Genomic DNA, 19,303 nt, shown 5'->3' with positions numbered 1-19,303 from the left:
ATTTCTTTGTGATTTTTAGTAACTATTTGGATTTATCCACGTTGGTTGGTTTGCTCCACAATAGAAACCCTCCTCTTATCCAGGCTTGGGATCGGCAAGAGTGCAACATATCTACACTCCAGGCGGAATATGTAATATATATTACACACACACATACATATATATACAATAAATAATAAACGTTTCGGCCATCGTGACGCTTTGGGGTAACCTGTTAGATAACAATGGTCTTAATTTAATCTAATTAAATAAATATATTAAAAATAAATTATAAAATAATAATACAAAATAATAGTACAATAAAATGATTCAACAACAAGGAATCGCTTTTGTTATTATTATTAATATTTAATAATTACTAAGAGTTATTATTACTATTTTATTAATTATATATTATTTATATTTATTAATAAGTATTTAATAGTAATTATTATTTAATTATTACAAACAATAAAAACCAATTACAAAAACAGTTGACAATATTAAGACAGTCGAAATAACGTATAACTATATTCACAAGTATTTACAAATCACAATAATTATTAAAATATTGATGACATAATTTAATTTCGATTCATTAATTAAATTATAAAAAAAAACGAATTTCCGCGACGCGTTTGTGCCAACCCTAAAGTGGCGCTGCAGTATCACGATCAAAACCGCGCGCAAAATACAAACGACTAAAATTAAGGCGTGACTTTATAATTATATATACCACTGTTTCATCGCAAATTCTATAAATAAAATCACTGAAATCGTTTACTAGGAATTCAAACTGATTTTTAAAACATTTATTGCCAACTTTTATCTTTCCGTTTCTTTAAAAAACGAAGGTTTTAACGAACGCATCATATGATGCGCATGGCGTGAGAGAGTCGATTCACTTGCGCATCATATGATGCGCGTGGCGTAGAAAGAATTAATAAACACGTATACTAAACATAGTTATAAAGCAGTAACTTGTATTTAAATATGAAGTATGTATAATATTTCTATATAAATAATTATCAATAATACCGGTATTAGCAATTATACATCAATTTTGTAGCTCTGTTAAATAACATTTTTTGAGATATCTTAAGAAATCTCTAGTATGTATGTAAGTATGGTAGTGCACTTATAAATATAACGCTACGATCGCGATGGCTAAAAGTGTAAATTTGATAAAACTCCACTCTTGGGTGAAAATGACTTAACTTTAATCAAAACACACATGCTTAAAAAATCTCCAAAATGTCCAAACTTGATATATTGTTTAATTTTCCTATTTACAAGTTGTATTTATTTTTGTTTGTCTTGACAAGTTGACAAATATGGAGTTACAAATTTTACACTTTAAGCCATCGACAATCATATTTTTATAATTATTATTGAAAAATAATTTTCAGCCGTGTACCAATTAAAATAAATTATGCTGCTTCTCTCAGGTGCCTTCAAGGGCGCTTCGCGTCCAAAACGGATCGTCGTATTTTGTTTGTTTGTAATACGTACTATCTCGTTATACTCAGCAAGAAAACGCTTTAAACACGAAAACTCCCAGTGCAGACATTCATCGAAAGACTTCAAAGGAGACTGAAAATGAGTTGCGTGCTGTGTATACCCGCCCTGTCGTTATATTTGTACAAAGTGAGCCCAACGGCACGTATAATCACCGCCGAGGGTCGACGAGGCATTCCAAAATGTCGTCGGGGTATCCCGAATAAAATGTGCATCGGGAACGCTTGCCAAAAGCCGGAGCCTCCGTCTTTCCACACAATAACATATCAAAAAGTTGATTTATCCTCTACTTATGGTAATCCGCCCGTTATTCCGGCCTTGTCGGGAATGTTCGCGCAAGAGGCAGAAACGCGCATTACGTAACGCTTAAAGACCGATGGCCTGTGAATTCTTACCGAATGAGAAAGGAGTGATGCTAGGGAATTCTTTATATACTATTAATAATAAGTTGGCTTTGCAAATACAGGTAGCGACATAAGAACGAAACGTTTTTTATGCGCATTGTACTCAATCAGGTGAAATAATTTATAAATAATGAAAAATAACCAATATTAAAATAGAAAACATACTTAATATAATATATTTATATACAAGGCAGCAGTGGCGTAGCTATAGGAAGGGGCGCGGAGTGGGCGGGCCGCCCCGGGCGGAACTTGCTTGGGGGCGGCACATTCGCGATGATTCCCTGAATGCACTAAAACCTATATAAATCCACGAATAACAAGAGCTTAATAATAACCAATTTATTATTTTAAGAAATGCTGATTTTATGCCCCTGCAAAATATGTATGGGGGGCCGCGGCAATTTTAAGGATCGCCCTGGGCGACACATACCCTAGCTACGCCACTGCAAGGCAGAATTAAAATTAATAAAAATCAGCCAAAAAAAACATCAACTAAATGCGTCGATTAGACTTGGGTTAGAATCTGTGAAAAGTGTTGATGAATGACTAAATTAAGATTAATAAATGAAATCGAATTAAAATGACTAGTTTTTTCTGAATAATTCAACGAATATTACTTTTACGAAAAAAGTATTATATTTTATAATAATTTAGCAAATATTATTTTTAAAATAATAAGGTGACATCAAAACGTAGCAATTTTTATATTTTTCCAGAATGATTTTTTTTTGTGTAAGAGGTATTTTTTTTAGTTAGCGGTTGGAAACCTTTTGTCAGATAATTCGCCAGCTCTTAAGTATGTGCCTCTGTCAATTGCCCACAGTTGTAACCCTATTTTGTGAATTTTTGTTGAAAGTTTATGACGAAACACTGCAAAAAACATAGTTATAATAGTAATGCTATTTTATTTAATACCAAGCTGAAAACGTTACTGTTTTAACAACTATCTTTTAAACTCATTAATGAATTTACACCTAAATATTTGTTTATTTTAAATCTTTCATTTCAACGTGACAGGCATTAGCCCAATGCATTATATAGCAAAATAAAAACAATCAACAACTATTATTAAACGCTAAGTAGTGAAACACCAGACTAAATCAGTGACATATATTTTATTATTACGGCTTACAGTAAAGAGCTTTCATTATGCACGACGTAGCAAGATTTTATTTTTTTAATAATTTATTACGATATTCTTCAGTAAGGTTAGGAAAATCTAGGTAAACCAAATCAGGGATTATCGATTGAAAGTATATTTATGTAATAAATTAATTCTGATATCCCAGACACGATAGAAATTGAAAAAAAATGGTGTTTACATGAGATTTTTAAGAAGCACTGGTACAATGTTATTTAATTTAAATTGTGGGGAAACCAACATCAGTAGACCATATCTTAATAGAAGATGATTTTATATATAATGATACAATTGTAAAAACAGCAAAAAGTTTATGTAATATATTACATAATTTACAACACATTACTAAAGATAAACTTAAAGAGTTTAAGACAATATTTAAACAAAACTTCGTACAAATTGGTCTACTGTTTTTTAATATTTTATCGTTTTTTATAGGAAATGAAACCTATATTTACTTTTCAAACTATAATATCTGATTCTTTAAAACTTCACGAATATTTTATTGCTTACTTAATAATATATAAATAGTTGAAAATATTGAATAAATATATATTAAAAATATAGCTATAAAAGAATCATACAATCAAATTTGTATCAAATACAAGTTTCTATACAACGTTTAACATAAAATATAAAATAAAGTCGCATAGGATTCGCGAAAGATCTTCGAATTGAAATTTCTCGATAAAATCTCGTATGACTTTCTACGAGCGTCTGTACGACCCTGTAAATTCCAGATAACCGCCCGAGACTCCTGACAGTTATTCAGACAACATTATAAGCACATCCATCACGTGCGCTCGCTACGTTAAGCTCATCATAAATAAACAGAATAATAACATTTAACTCATAAATAAATTCATGGGGCTTGAAAAAATATATCTAAATTTATAATGAATTATATTTAAATCGTTATTTTTTTCGTTTTATAGTAAAGAAAGAGAAAAATGCGGTACGGCTCCGCGAGTCGAGGCTATACTGCCATATCGATCTACGTTGAGCACGTGGCCGATGAAGTCGAATTGAGGCGAGCTATTTTCATCCCTTTTTGGCAGAATGCCAGTATATGGCAGTAAAGTGAGAAGGATATATTTTGTGGCATAGTCAAGAGTCGCGGTCCGAGAGCATGCGGGATGAAACTTTGGGGTGTGCCTACAGCACCTGCCGAAATATATTTCCCGGCGAGCTTTCCCTTTTTTTTGTTAATGCGTAACGGAAAATTGTAGGTTATTGAACTAACGTATTCATTTATGCGTAACAGTGTATATGTTATATATTAATATTGCTTCTATCAAACAGATAGCGTATACTATATAAGCACAATATATAGATATAGTATTTACACGACTATTCATATAGAAGATGTTTTAATAAAAAACGAACAATATTTTTAATTCAGACCCTTCGTTTCGATTTATGCTTTCAATACCATAATACCTTTGATTAGTAAAAATGTAAATCAAAAAAATAAAATAACTAATGATAAGTATAATACGAAAAAAATACATATATTTTAACACAGCCTATGCGAAGAGGAATACGATATTATCCCGTTTTTTAAGAATTTCGACACATATTTAATTACTAATATTATTTCATTTATATTAAATGTAATCTTGGGTTTAAAAACTATATGTTGTAATGGATTTTAGTTGATCCTGGCCACGGATAATGATTTAAAATGTGTATTTTTTAATATAAAGAAAATCATGTATATATCACAAAACCTTTTGGTATGCAATATATTATATTTTTATCAATTTGAAATTTAATTTTGGGTTCCAGCCGTCACCTTATTCAGACCACGTGTATTAAATAAGTATGCTTCAAAAAAGCCAATATCACCTAAGATAATTTTGCAAAAAACAGCAATGAAAATTGGTTGTGACAAACTATTTTCATACATTGTTTATAGCTTTAATAGTTAATGAGATATATTTTTTTAATAAAATACATTTTTAACATATGCTATGTGGCTTTAATTATTATAAAACATTAAAACAAAAGGTTTTTAAATATTTTTTACAATAATTTATGTTGATTTCTTAAGAAATATTTTATAATAAATATATTGGTACAAACTCTATTTAACATTTTTTTAATAACATCTGTAGCATATTTTTTATTATGTATGCTTAACGTAGTATTTTAAATATATAGCTTATGAATAATATTTTTACAGTATCTTTACGTTTTTTTGTACATTATGACATAATTCCGATCGTGTATGAATAAATTATATAAAATCATTCTATTGTATATTGACGAAAAATTATGTTTTATTAATATAAATTATTGACTGTAGTCAACCTAATAATTATTTTTATGTATTAAATTTTAAATAAATACTTTTCATACCTACGGTATAAAAATAACTGATTTTGATACATATGTATTAAAATAAAGAAAAGGGATAAAATATTTTTTTTACTTTAATTTTTGAACTTGTTATATTAATTAAACATAATCAGTTAGCCACATAACAATTTGTCTCTGTATCTATTTATTATTTAACTATCAAAAACTATTATTATAATTTTCCAATATGACAGCTGCATATTTATAATTGTGGTTATTAAAATTGCTAATAAAAGCAATATTGAGTCCAAAACTTCAAATGCTCTCAAAAAATATAGTAAAATAATATAATAAATAAATGCAATATTTTTATGTATATGAATATAATGCACAGCTGTTTTTTTCTGTAGCTATGTTAATAATTATGTAAACAGATATTGTAAAACTTTAATATGGCTTTCTCTATTTTATCGTAAATATCTCGCATGCGACTTCTAGCGAAAGTTTTTCACTGTAAGACGTCAATTTAATATAATAAAAGGATAAAATAAAATATCCGCACTTATTAAAAAATATAGAAATCAAATTCGATTGCCTTTTTACGTAAAATAAGCACTTAACATTAGTTTAAAAGGCGCGTGTTGAATGAAATATACATATGTAAGTGTCAAACTACATATTTTACAAATGAGCTATTTGACAAAAATATTAGGCAAAGAAGCAGTTTTTTTTATAAATTTTATGGCATATGAGATTATTTTTTAATAATTTATTATTGTTATAGTTCTTATGTTTTTTTTAATATCTACATACTAGAACCAATACAAATTTAAATTATTAATATTATACAAATAGTAAATACATACATTTATAAATAATTTACATTAAAAAACATTTCAACACAATTTTTTTTATTACATTATCTTTTTTTAAATTATATTTTCTAAATGCTAATAGTTTCTCGCTAATTTACTTCTATTTTTAAGATATTTGGTTTTTATATCTAAATATATTATTGTTGGTAATTTCACACTTTTACTTGAGCAAAATTTAAAATAAAACATTTTTTAATTATTATTATTTTTATACACATATAATAAAGTTGCATTTTTCATATTATTATAATTAATTATTTGTACAATAACTTTTATTTACCAGTAGTTTTAAAGATGACTTACATTTTTTTAAACAAACAGTAAAATTTTAACTTTTGCCAAATTACAATTTAAAAATACACGTTTTTTATAATATTTTAATAATATTTTTTTTACATTATTATTTATTAAATTTTTTGATAATAATAATAATATTATTTATATATACAGTTATTTGATAGTTGAACAGTAGTTTTAAAGTTATTTAAAAGACAGTAAAATTCACAATTTTGCTTAATTAAAATATAAAAATATATAATATTTTATGACTGAATATAATTTTTTATACCTATTTTTATAATAAAGTTTATTTTTTTATATTAATAATAATATTCTTTATTTATATGTACAATTATTTGATAATTTAAAATAATTTTTAAAGTACTATTTTTTTTCATTAAATCTATAACTATATTTTTAATAATTTAAATTATTATTTTTCCATTTCTCCTTATGATTAAAAATAATACAGTATATGACATAATTTAATTTCTTTTTATTATTTATGGATATGTATTTTTAAGAGTAATGCATATTATTTAATACGAAATTAAATGCAATAATGCGTAAGAAATTTAAGATAATATGCATTATTTATATGTCAAGATATACTTTTAATTATAAATATTATAATTAATGACATAATTGTTAGAATTGCCTTTCTAAAAATTACTAAGTAAATAGATCTGTGCACAAAAAATAAATATAGTTTATGTTTTTAAATTATAGCATATTATTTATTATGTCATAATAAAAAAAAAAATTTACATACAAATAAAAATCTATCTAAGACAGTAAATCAAATATATTGTTACTAAAATATTATTAATCATAATAACGATCATTCAGTATGAAATAATACAAATCGTTTCTAGCAGAAAATTCATTAAAAATACAAATCTTTATCTAAAAAAGGGTGAGAAAAAAATATTTTAACCCACTTTTATAACTGTTATGTAGTTTTTTGCAGAATTAGTAGTGCGGTATACTTTCTTAAAAGATGCGTGTTTTTTATGTAACATCTAATTTTTGTAATCTATGAGGTATTGAAAATGTTTTTATGAGTCAATGATAATAAATTTATGACATTTAAATTATGAATAAAAAAGTGTCAGTGGCCAAAACTAAGCTTTGAATTATGTTACAGTGAAGTACTTATTATTTTATATTATAGTTTTTGAATTTCATTCCATTACAAAAAAAATGTCCACACATAGAGTACAAAAATAGAATAGTAGTTAATAGTTAATCGCTGTCAAGTCAGAAGCAAAGATATTCAAAGTCCACCGTTTCCCCTAGAATCAAATCTCCCAAGTTTCCCCTGTGAGCTTGATGTGTGTGTGTTATTCTAGGAAAATCCGGTGAAGGCTGTGCGAGCAGAGGGACGGCAGTGCGCGCCCGGACGCCTCGCGGTTCGGGCGTCTGACGGGGTTCCTGACGTACCCTTCACAAAAAACGATCATCCTTGAAACCGCGAACGATCCCACCGCACCAACCAACGCAAAATGTCTTCGTAATCGCAATGTGATTGTGAACGCATTTTCAGTTGATTTTTATTTTATTTCAAATCATATTATCACAAGTGGTGCAAGAGTGTTTACAGTGTCCGTTCGGTATGTGCACTCATACGAGTGGTCCACAGCATCCGTGCGCATATGTAAACATAAAATATTCACGTCCATGCAGCAGATGCTGGGCGAACCTGGTTTTGTCCGCGACCTGAGCGATGGTGTCCGAAGGGAGGATTTTCGAGGAGAGGGACAGGGAGAAGGAGCGAAGCGAGCCGGTCACAAATATTGACCACGCTGCCTGACAGGTTAGACGGCGAACCACTTTTTCATTGTCCTTTGTTTTCACCTGAATAGGTTAGGTAACGCTGCTCGTCCTGGGCATCGCCCTTTTAGGGGCATCTCTCTGCAGACTGAGAAACGCCCACCACCCCCGCCGCACCCCTTCACCTCTCGCCTATAGGGACGAAATCATTTCCAGGATCTGACCACAAAGGAACAGTTCCAACTGTTGATGCCTTACACGTACCTACTACGTACACCGTACCCCGTAAGCACCACGACCTTTGACATTTGCTTTTCGGTTGTATTTACGGGAATCGTGTGGAACGAGCTACGTGTTTAATGTATAGCATTTTTTAGATTATGCTAATCGTATATTGTAGTTTATAGTTTCAAACAAGAAATTAAAATGAAACCAACAAATAGAAAATTTCTCAAGCGTTCGACACTAAAATGCGCAAAGCTAGAAAAGTACGCAAAAATCAAAAGCTCTGCATACGAATTACTGTGTGAAACGTAAAAAAGTATACGTGGATTGAATTACTAAAATTATACCCATTGAAAAAGCATAGAACAAGACAAGATCATAACGATTTCTTGTCCTTGTAAAGAAAATGTATAGTTAGCTCTATTGGCAATTTGGTGAAAACTAACAAACAAGAAAAATCAGATTCGTTTTACTTACACGCCTTTAACGAACGACGCAAAACGTTACCTGAAAATTCAAAAGCTCTGCACGTGAAAAACGTAAATGATAATAGTTTTGCTAATTTATAGCTAATAGATAAGATAATATGTTATTCATCTACTTTGATTCATAATTAATCAAAATAATTTTTTTTCTAATTTCACAGATACTTGCGATCACTAATAAAGTCTCGCAGTAGTGAAAGATTTTTAAAATTGATATACATCATTATTTGTAAAAGTTTTCGAAAATTAAGTAAACAAATCATTACAAATTTTGCCTTTATCAATATTTTATTAAAGCGTATCAAGTGTTACGCCCAATTGACTTTTTGATAGATGTGTGTCGCATTGTGGGTATAAAGTAACAAAAAAGTAAGGGCGAATTTATTTATTGGGCTTTTAAAATATTTTTAAAACTTATCTTAGAGCCATTTCAAAGCACATTTTGATATATTTATCGATGTGCTTAAAATGCATTATTGTTCTCTACTATATATAACCCTTTCACCGCGAATGATTATTTGCACGCCTTTTTGCACTAATATGTGGTGAGCACATATTCATGCCATAAATTCTATACAATAAATTTAAGTATTTTTTGCTTGTAAAATGTGTAAAATAACAACGCTACAAGGCGCAACGATTCATGATACATTTAATGCATACTGGCGATTTTCTTGATGGTATGCTATCCATCCATTTAAATCCGGTTAAAATGTTAAGTCTGTGTACTAATAAATTATTAAATTTAGATGATTAAGAAATATAAAATATTTTTAGCATAGCATTATTCTTTTGTACTCTTAATGCGTGATTTCAACAACATGGTAACATATCTCACACATAAGATTTATATTTATTTGCTTAAATTATAATATACATTTTTAGTCATAAAATATGTATTATACACTGATTTTAAATACTTTAATAGTACAAAAAAATTATAACCTCCCATGAGCCTTATAAATGTTGAAATATGTCTTATAAAACTAATTAATATATTGACATGAGCCTTTAATTTAATTTAAACATATGATTTTTTTAAATTTTGGGGGAAAAATAAATCAAAATTTATTATGTAAATATTTTTTATATAATTAGACACGAAATATAGATGAAAAATGGATAAATTAAAAAAATGGTTTTGAATATATAAAGCAAAAAAAATAATAAATTTTAATTCTATGCGTACAAAAATAATGCATATAAACATGTAAGTCAGGAAAGAAGCACATGCTAGGAAAAATGTACTATATTATATATATATGTACATACATCTATTTGGTATAAAATAAAATAAAAAACTATTAATTTTATAAATCCACAACTGAATCTAAAATAAGGTAAGATATTATCTAATATTTTAAGCCACTTTAATTTCTGTTGTTGTTATGTAGTTTTTTGTAAAATAATAGTTAACTAAATTTTAGCATTTTTTCCAGTATACATTTTTAAAAGATATATATTTGTTATGTAACATAAATGTATTTTATTAAGTATTGCATATGTATTTATTAGTAAATTTTAATAAATTTAAAGCAAAAAAATAGATTCGTTATTACCTACATTATTTTCAGTGCGCAAATCTTACCTTTAAATTACTTTAAAAAGCAATTATTATATATTACCAAAAAAAATATTTTGGTATTATATTGCACGACAGTACATGTTTTATTTTATAAAGCATTTTTAGCTATCTGAAAGATTGCTTGTGGTAGTTACTTTACAAAATTCAATACATTTACTCAATTTATTATGCAATAATAAAGCGTTTTATGCAGTGATATTAATAAAAAATAAATAAACTTTTAAAATTGGATAATAAATTAAATTAAAATAAAAAACTAAGTACCAAGTAATAAAATAGTTTAAAGACTATTTTTTAATATAATATATTACTTCATTAAAATTAAGGTATAAAATGGAGTACTACAAAGAATCATTATTGTTTATGTTATATATAAATTATATTGTGGAAGTAATAAAAAATTGTAAAATTCATCTTTTTAAGTAAGATAAATAGTAGATTCTATTATGAAAATTGTAGTGAAATTCTGAATTATAATTTTATTACGATAAATAAATTGTTAATATTTGAATTAAAATAAAAGTAACTAAACATAAAAAATATGTGAAAATGATAATTTATGGGTGCAAAAAGTTATTGTTTAATAGAATTATGTACTTTGAAGTATATATTGATTATAAATTGAAATTTAAGCGTTGTAGAACTAAATATGCAAAATATATATTCTACACCATTATTTTGATATATTTTATATCATACATTCCCAAATGTTATTTTTTTAGTATGAAACAATTAATTGTATTTCATATGAAAATCAACGAATTTACTCGAATAATTAAAATGTTTAGTATCAATTAATATGTGTAGTCTACTTATTTAAATTAAATTATTAAGTACTACAAAACTATTTTTAAAAAAAACTCAGTACACACAAAAAAAATGTAAAAAAAAAAAATTTGTGCAAATGTATTTTTTTTTTATTAAATACAAACAATATATTCTCTATAAGTTCAAGTAGCTAAACTTTTTAATATTTGATACAACTAAATAATATAAAAATATTTATGTATTCACCTTTGTGCACACAGTATTTTATAGTCGTCTTGTCATTTATATTTGAGTTTAAATTAAGATTTAAATTTAATAGAATAGTCATGTACAATATAAAATTAATGAGCTTATAAATATAGTTTTAACTAAAATAAATAAACTATAAATACAAATATTTGTACCATCTTTAGTCAATTTTCATAAACACAACTATATGTGCTAGCAAACAACTAATTGCTGCTAGAGAATTTTGTAAAAAAAGATTGAAAATTGTATCTAATTATTATATATATATATACATATATATATATATATATATATATATATATATATATATATATATATATATATATATATATATATATATATATATATATATATATATATATATATATATATATATATATATATATATTTATATATATATTTTTCACTTTATCTATTAATATATTCTCAAGCTCACAATACATAAATTAAATATATGTAACTGAACTATACAAAAATAATCTGTTTTATTACGAATTTCAGACAGAAATATTTTTAATGAATTGCAATTTTCAAAAATGAATTCTTATTGAAAAAATACTAATGAGAGTTGGAAAAACTTACGGGTACTCTATTTTTTTTACCTTATATGTAAGCAAATATACCCGTTTTAATTTAAGCATATTTTTATACAAATATAATTTATTTAAAATAAAATAAAATTAAGTTTACTTTTTATTGTATCGCCCTTTATCTGCAGCGCTCTTTATGACTCAGATCACAAAAGGTTAAACCCTTCCCTTTAACATGTACACATAGATGGTTAATGTTAAACAACATCATGGACAAAATAGAGTAAACCCATAAACGACGACGATTAAAAGCGCGGCTCGCGCTAACCGTGCCATAATTATATCCATCATAATATGTCACCGTGGCAAAGTGACCGTTCTTTATTGTTATCACTTCCTCGGGTGACGGGTTGATAATATAAAGCGGATGGTGGTGAGTGGTCGTTAAGAGTTATTCACTGGATTGTGTCCGCGCTATTTGTGATATTCATTCGTTTCAATGAGAATGTATACGCGCATAATTGTAAATATGTAATACACTTAACCTAAATGTGTAAATGATAAGGGTGAGTCGCTGAAAATAGAAAGGAAAATACTTTTTTCTGTGATATGTACACGTATAGATTTTAACTTCATGGTAATACATCTCAAACAACACTTAACGCTAACAAAGCACAGGAAGAGGCAACCATTTCCGTGAAAGTTGGTTTAAAAAGTCTTGAAGGTAAAGAGAGACTAGAGTTGAGGTAAACATGCATAGCATAGCTAGTGTTACAACTATAGTTACGTTACAAAAGAGAGAGTATTTTATCTAATAATTTTATTGTAACGTGGAGAAGCAATAATAATATAATTTAATTTATTTATATTTTTTAACCTGTAATGTGTCTTGATGAGTATTTATATTTATATACATGGAGGGGTCTGATTTCACACATCATATCGTACGCTGAAAGAACTCCTATGTATCTGATATACTTATATGAGATGTAATATATGTCTGAATTAAATTAATTATTTATTATCTAATATGTGACAGATTTTTATTAGTGGGTAGTTTTGTCTATTGAGCAAAAAACATATAAAGATATCATTATACATCGTTATTGCACCTTAACTGGTGATTAGTAACATTATACCGCCTTAACCACATCTTCCGAACCCTCGTTTCGTTTTATAAAAACTGGCGTTTTTGGGTCAAGGTTTTTACCGGATAAAGCTATCGAATAATAAGATTCTTCCCTCGTTCGTGATTGCATGATTTATTTTCATCAAACACGTCATACGCACTCAAGGGATTGCCTTGCGAAAAGTAATTATCAAGTTCGAGCATCGTTAACGATATTTATTAGTGAACCTTCGTAATTGAATAATTATCATCATCGGTTTAAGTGCACTCCGTGAAATCAAATCGAACTGTGCTTTGTTTCGCTATTTTATTTATAAAAGTTTTTGTGTGTACTTTCTAATCGTTCCAGTTCATTCGTATCCATTTGTATTATTAACCGATCGATTTTGAAGACCGGTAGAGCACACTTTTCAAATAAAACTTTTTCGTTTCTCCATTGAATGGTTTTTCTATTTTTCTTGCATGAAAATTACCCGAGTTCACGATTATAACTAACTTTCATAAAAGTTTGAAAATGGAATGAAAGTTATTGTTAACCGTACGAAGACTATTTATAAAATTGCTTATATCCACTTCTGTTAATATAGAAATTATTGGAAATAAAAACTAAAAAATGTAATTGATACTATTGACAAATTATAGTTAATTGCAATGTGTTTTATATTTTCGTTTACAATATAAAAGTAATATATTTTAAATGTCGGCTACCCATCTTGTTTCAACAATGACAAATTCACCCGTTAATGCTGTGGTCTAGTCAGGATTACCATTAGGGAGTTAAGCCACAAATGGGAGTTTGTTCTCGTAAATGAGGTCACAACTTTTATTTTTACTACTAATAAATTATTAGAATATTTTAATACAGTATTCTTAATTCAATTAATTTATATAAAATACGAATATATGGGATCCATATTTTTAAAAATATCATGTATGTAAATCATATTTTATTAAATAAATATTTTTTTTTGGGTCTAGTAATTTAAAAAACAATTTACTAAGATGTTTTAATGAACATATATTATTATCAAAAATTCATTTAAATAATAATTGAGCATAAATTTGTTAAAAAATGATAAGATTGTAGCATGACAATAATTTTTATAATAGTTTTTCTGTAAAATTTACGAAAGCGATAGCAAAAATTGGTATTAAATAAACGTAATTTAAAATTAGCTATATTTTACGTTAATTAAAAATATAAATTAAGATAGTAAATTTTCTGGTCATTTTTAGGATTATTTTAATAAACATATTCTAGAACAAACAATGATATAGCATGTAGCATTACAGTATTATTTTTATTATGTTGTTTTAATCTAAAATTAACTAAACGGAAAATAAAATTAATCACATTTCAAGTAAATTAAAAATAGTATCAAATAATAATAACATAAATTTTTTTTTTTTTTGATAAAACGCAAATATCCTAATTAATTAGATATTCAGGACAACACTATTCAATACAATATAAATACGCTTTTCATTTAAATAAATCATAGAAATCGACAATGAACATAATAATATTATATCACCAATGTAAGTCTACTTTTTAAAAACAAGGAATTTATATTTTCCTGCATTTCATTATTTTTCAAATTGACAGTCCTTGGAGCACTTGCCACGTGACAACCTTTTTTGGATGTAAAAAATGTTTCATGTCCCTAAAGATGTTCCGTATATCCAAAAATAATTTATATCCAAGTGTTTTCCGAACAAAAATAGAAATGCTTAACTCAATTTTTTTACTCGCGAAACCTCTGTATGTAAGAAAATATGTATATGTAAAATTACTTAAAGTGTTATTTTACATATATTTAAAAATAAAATGTTGACTCCCGAAATCGTCAGATTTAAAATCATATTAAATACAAAATATTTAAAAATAAACAATCGTTAAATGAAAAATACTAAGAATAATATTTAAAAAAATAGTTGCATTCTATCCATTTCTTTAACGAGACAAATCGACATTCCCTATTTTTCCTTAAAAGCTTTGAGCCGTAAAAATTTCACATTTATCTAATTATTAAAACTGTTATTTAACATAAAAAAATATAAATAATTCTTGCTTAGTTACCAATAAAGCCCTAATTATTGCTAAGATTTAAAATATAGTATAAATATATAATATAATAGTGAAATAATTATTAGTAGAGACTCACATTATACATATTTCCTATTTTTCTCAAAAATCGCTTGATCAATATTTTAAATGTATCATAATTTTACTTATTTTTACATATATATTATTTTATTTTATGTCTTTTAAAATACATACATTAAAATAAAGTCTATCAAGTGGGAAATAAGATCGTATTTAATCTGTTATTTGCTATTGTATATATTTTTGGTAAACAACCTTTGCATTTCCATTTATTTTAAGAAACAAATTCCTAGTGTAATTTCAATATATCTAGAAAAATCAAGTCAATTATTTATAGAAATTTCGTTAAAAAAAACAATAGGAAACGAAATGTTTCCGCAACGAAATAAAATAAAATCTCATGTAATTCTTTTTCATTACCAATAAAAAACTTGATCCAAATAAAAAGTACGCAAAAAAGAGCTTTCTATGTAAATATTATTGCATTTAAATTCATTGAAAACGATTGCACGTTAATTAATTCACATTTTCCCTATATCTTAATACTAATATATGGCAAAAGGTACAGATTTCCATACTCTAACATTAGGTAACAAAGATTTACACACTAGAAACTATTTAATTTCAGAAAACCTTCACAAAATTTATTATTTAGTGTTGAAAATAATTTAACTTAATTTTACTTTTTTTAATAATATACTTAATGTAAAAGTTATTTTTAATTCTTTAATTTATTTTCATAGAAAATGTAAAAAACGGTATTTTTTTAAATTACAAAAGCCTTGAAGTAAAATTTTAATTTGTAACATGTTTGGGATTTAAAGGTTCAGTTGAGTTGATTATTATTAATTAATTTAATAATAATAAGTCAGAAAAGCATAAGAAACCAATTTTTGTGGATTTGTAGATTAGTTATTTATTGTGAGTGTTTAACTTATATATTTTAGCTTAAATAGATTTTATTATTAAATGTTATGATAAGTCTCATAAATAAGCCACATTAATTCAGAAAATATTTTTTTTAATTAAACATGAAAAACATGATGTTTCACGTAAAATTATTTATGCCTGTAATAAAATAATTTGGATAAAAAAAATCATTTTTTAAAACATAATTATATACGGTTTAAAATAAGTTAAATTAAATTGCATATATTTTTTTTAACCATCTTTATATATGAATTTAGAATTCTTTTATATGACCGTTTAAGATGCAAACAAATAATAATGAAAACTTATTTCTTAAATTTCTTTAATTTTAAAATAAATATATTTTATGTTTTTCTATATACATTTTTACTGTCCAAATTAAATTATTTAATTTTAATAGTTTTTTATTCATTTAAATTATTTTCTACATATAATAAAATTACTTTTTTTTGATAATTTATTATCACCAAATCAAATATTCGTAATTATTATTCTATATATTTAAAGTAAAAGTGACTTTATGATATAAATACAGAAATACCAATAATAATATGGGCATTTTATTTTTCTTATTATAAATATAGATATAATTAAATATAGTTTTCTTTTATAACGCATGATATCAAAATTACATAAAATATAAAAAAAAAAAATTTCTAATAATAAATATGATCTTCAAAATTATAAATAATATACAAGATCAAAATATTGATCTGTAAAAATCTCATCGAAGAGAATATATTAATAATATTTATTGCAAAGTGGCTATTATCGCCACTTTACAAATTTAAGAATTAGTTTTTGGCTAAGTTATAAAAGTATTATTTTAAAATAAAATAAATACCTATTTTTCGATACATTTTAATCATTAAGCTATGTAAGTTATGTAAGTTAATGAGAAGAACATTTTTTTCAATGACACTGCAAAATTAAGGAAAATTTTAATGACTTTTAAATTTATAATCTAGATAACAGCTTAATAATTTACTTTTTACAAAAAATATCGAATGTTGAATATACTTTCCATAATGTAAAAACACATTGTCACATTATTATTTATCAAAGAGTTATGATTTCACTCAGCTATTTACTTTGTAATTAAAAATTAAGATTTATTGTCATGTTCAATGACCACAAAAAAAGAGTTTATTAACAGAAAAATGTATTATTATACATAGAAATTAGTTTAAATTATTTATACTAAACACCACTATTTCCATTGATTATTTTAAAATCTACTTGAAAGCCCTAATTTTTTAATTTGATTTTACGACGATCTCCTCCAAAATTAAGTGAATATAGTTCAGGTTAAATTCTGATATGCATATGTGAAACTAACTAACAATATGCAGACAAAACACGAGCAACATTATTGAGGTTACTCCAACACAGAATGTGTACGTGCATTATATTGTAGGCTGCATCTCAGAATGGAAATTACCAATTATATCACAATGGACGACAATCTGCGGTTTTAACCACTAGCATAGTAAATGCACTTATGAAAGCATCCCCAGTAAATATGAAATGTATAATATCGCGCAGAGATTGAAATTAAACTGTACCCTACGTACACACAGAATTAATTGCCCGTGACATTTGTGGACCGTAAAACCATTTGGCAAGGAGCGCCGCCCGCCGTCCTTGCATCCATGCCACATTTCGTTTTTCCGCGAACGCGAACAACTTTCGGCATTTGCACTGGCCTTTGCTATTTTATTCGCATTATTTACAAGATTTGGCACTTACCGAAACGTCCTTCGTTTTCAGCGAACATCCACAAAGATATATTGTTATATACTGCATGTAGTATGAACACCCACGTACGCCGCCCCTGATGTTTGCGCATTGCCATAAATATTATTTTTATATAATGTATTATTATCAGACATCACACTCGTGGCGTGAACGACGCACCGGCATAACTCGAGTGCGTAAAAGTCAACGGCGGCACGTGACAAAATATATTTCTTGAATAATTCAGACGTAGAAGACCCAGTAGGGAATTGGTGATTCATAAAAATGTAATTTACAATTAGAAATGTAATCTTAAGAATACATGAGAAATAAACTCTGATGTGGAATTTAGGACATAAATTAACATTTGCCATACTTTTATAATTTTTTATTCAAATATTACAAAATACAAGAATGAAGCCCAGACTCGAAAAATTTATGTCAAAGAATCTTAATTTTACTGGAATTTTAATTTTTTTTTTTTTAATATATATTTCATACAATAGACATTTTTTAACCCATATAAAAAAACACTTGTACCTACGAAGGATGATTTGTGACTTTTTACTTAGTTTCTGCTAGGTTCCGCGTGACATGGCATACTATACTAAACCTCAGTCCCAACAACATTGTAATATCCTTTCTTGGCAAACGCTTTCAGATAGATGTTACATTTTTTTTTCAACGCATACCAAATTTTAAGGTTTGATGCTACAAAAAAGTGTGCTGAGTGTTAAAAAATAAAATACGCAACAGACTTACTTAAATTACGTTTGAATCAAGAATCATGGATTTTGTGTTGCGACAATATAAATATACTATAATAAATAACGATGGTTTGACAGATTCACTACGGGATTCGATTTTATTTCATGATCTTATTCAGATATTAAAATATGCCTAACTAATTTATCTTCGCTTATTACATCATCAGTAAACAATTCTTTACTATCATTAAGCCCTTCTTCTCCCAATAATATTGACAAACTATTTCTGGATGTAACAACAATATCTTTTGTAATCACTTCTGGCCATATCTAAAAACATATGTTTTTTTCTTAATCGCGTAAAAAAACTACCGCGTAAATCGGAGGATGGGTGTAGATATTTTTCACTATGATTTAACTGAACTTGTCTCGATTCCTAGTATTTCAAAAAATTTGAAACTTCAGTATTACTAATCAAGATAAAAAGATTATTTTTAAGGTTCTAAAGTAAATCCTAAAAATATTAAATAAATTAAATACTTTTGAGACTGTTTCTTATAAACTGTTTTAAGAGGAGCAGG

The 19,303-nt window shown here is 26.4% G+C and overlaps 2 protein-coding genes across 2 annotated transcripts in view; one reads left to right on the top strand and one right to left on the bottom strand.

Annotated features, from left to right (window-relative positions):
- LOC148228158 (larval cuticle protein 65Ag1-like) overlaps positions 1–19,303 on the bottom strand; it is a 100,477-nt gene that overhangs the window by 34,643 nt on the left and 46,531 nt on the right. The gene's annotated exons all lie outside the window — the stretch shown is intronic.
- The window catches only part of LOC148228156 (popeye domain-containing protein 2-like), a 73,308-nt gene continuing 61,891 nt past the window's right edge, over positions 7,887–19,303 (top strand). Inside the window, exon 1 of the mRNA XM_088199047.1 lies at positions 7,887–8,313. The gene's annotated coding sequence lies outside the window, so the exon portion shown is untranslated. The remainder of the gene's footprint in view (positions 8,314–19,303) is intronic.

Source organism: Plectrocnemia conspersa, unplaced genomic scaffold, assembly GCF_051122295.1.
Source record: "Plectrocnemia conspersa isolate PC_06_02 unplaced genomic scaffold, ASM5112229v1 ptg000012l, whole genome shotgun sequence".
Lineage (NCBI taxonomy): Eukaryota > Metazoa > Arthropoda > Insecta > Trichoptera > Polycentropodidae > Plectrocnemia > Plectrocnemia conspersa.
This window is presented reverse-complemented; position numbering and strand designations above follow the sequence as displayed.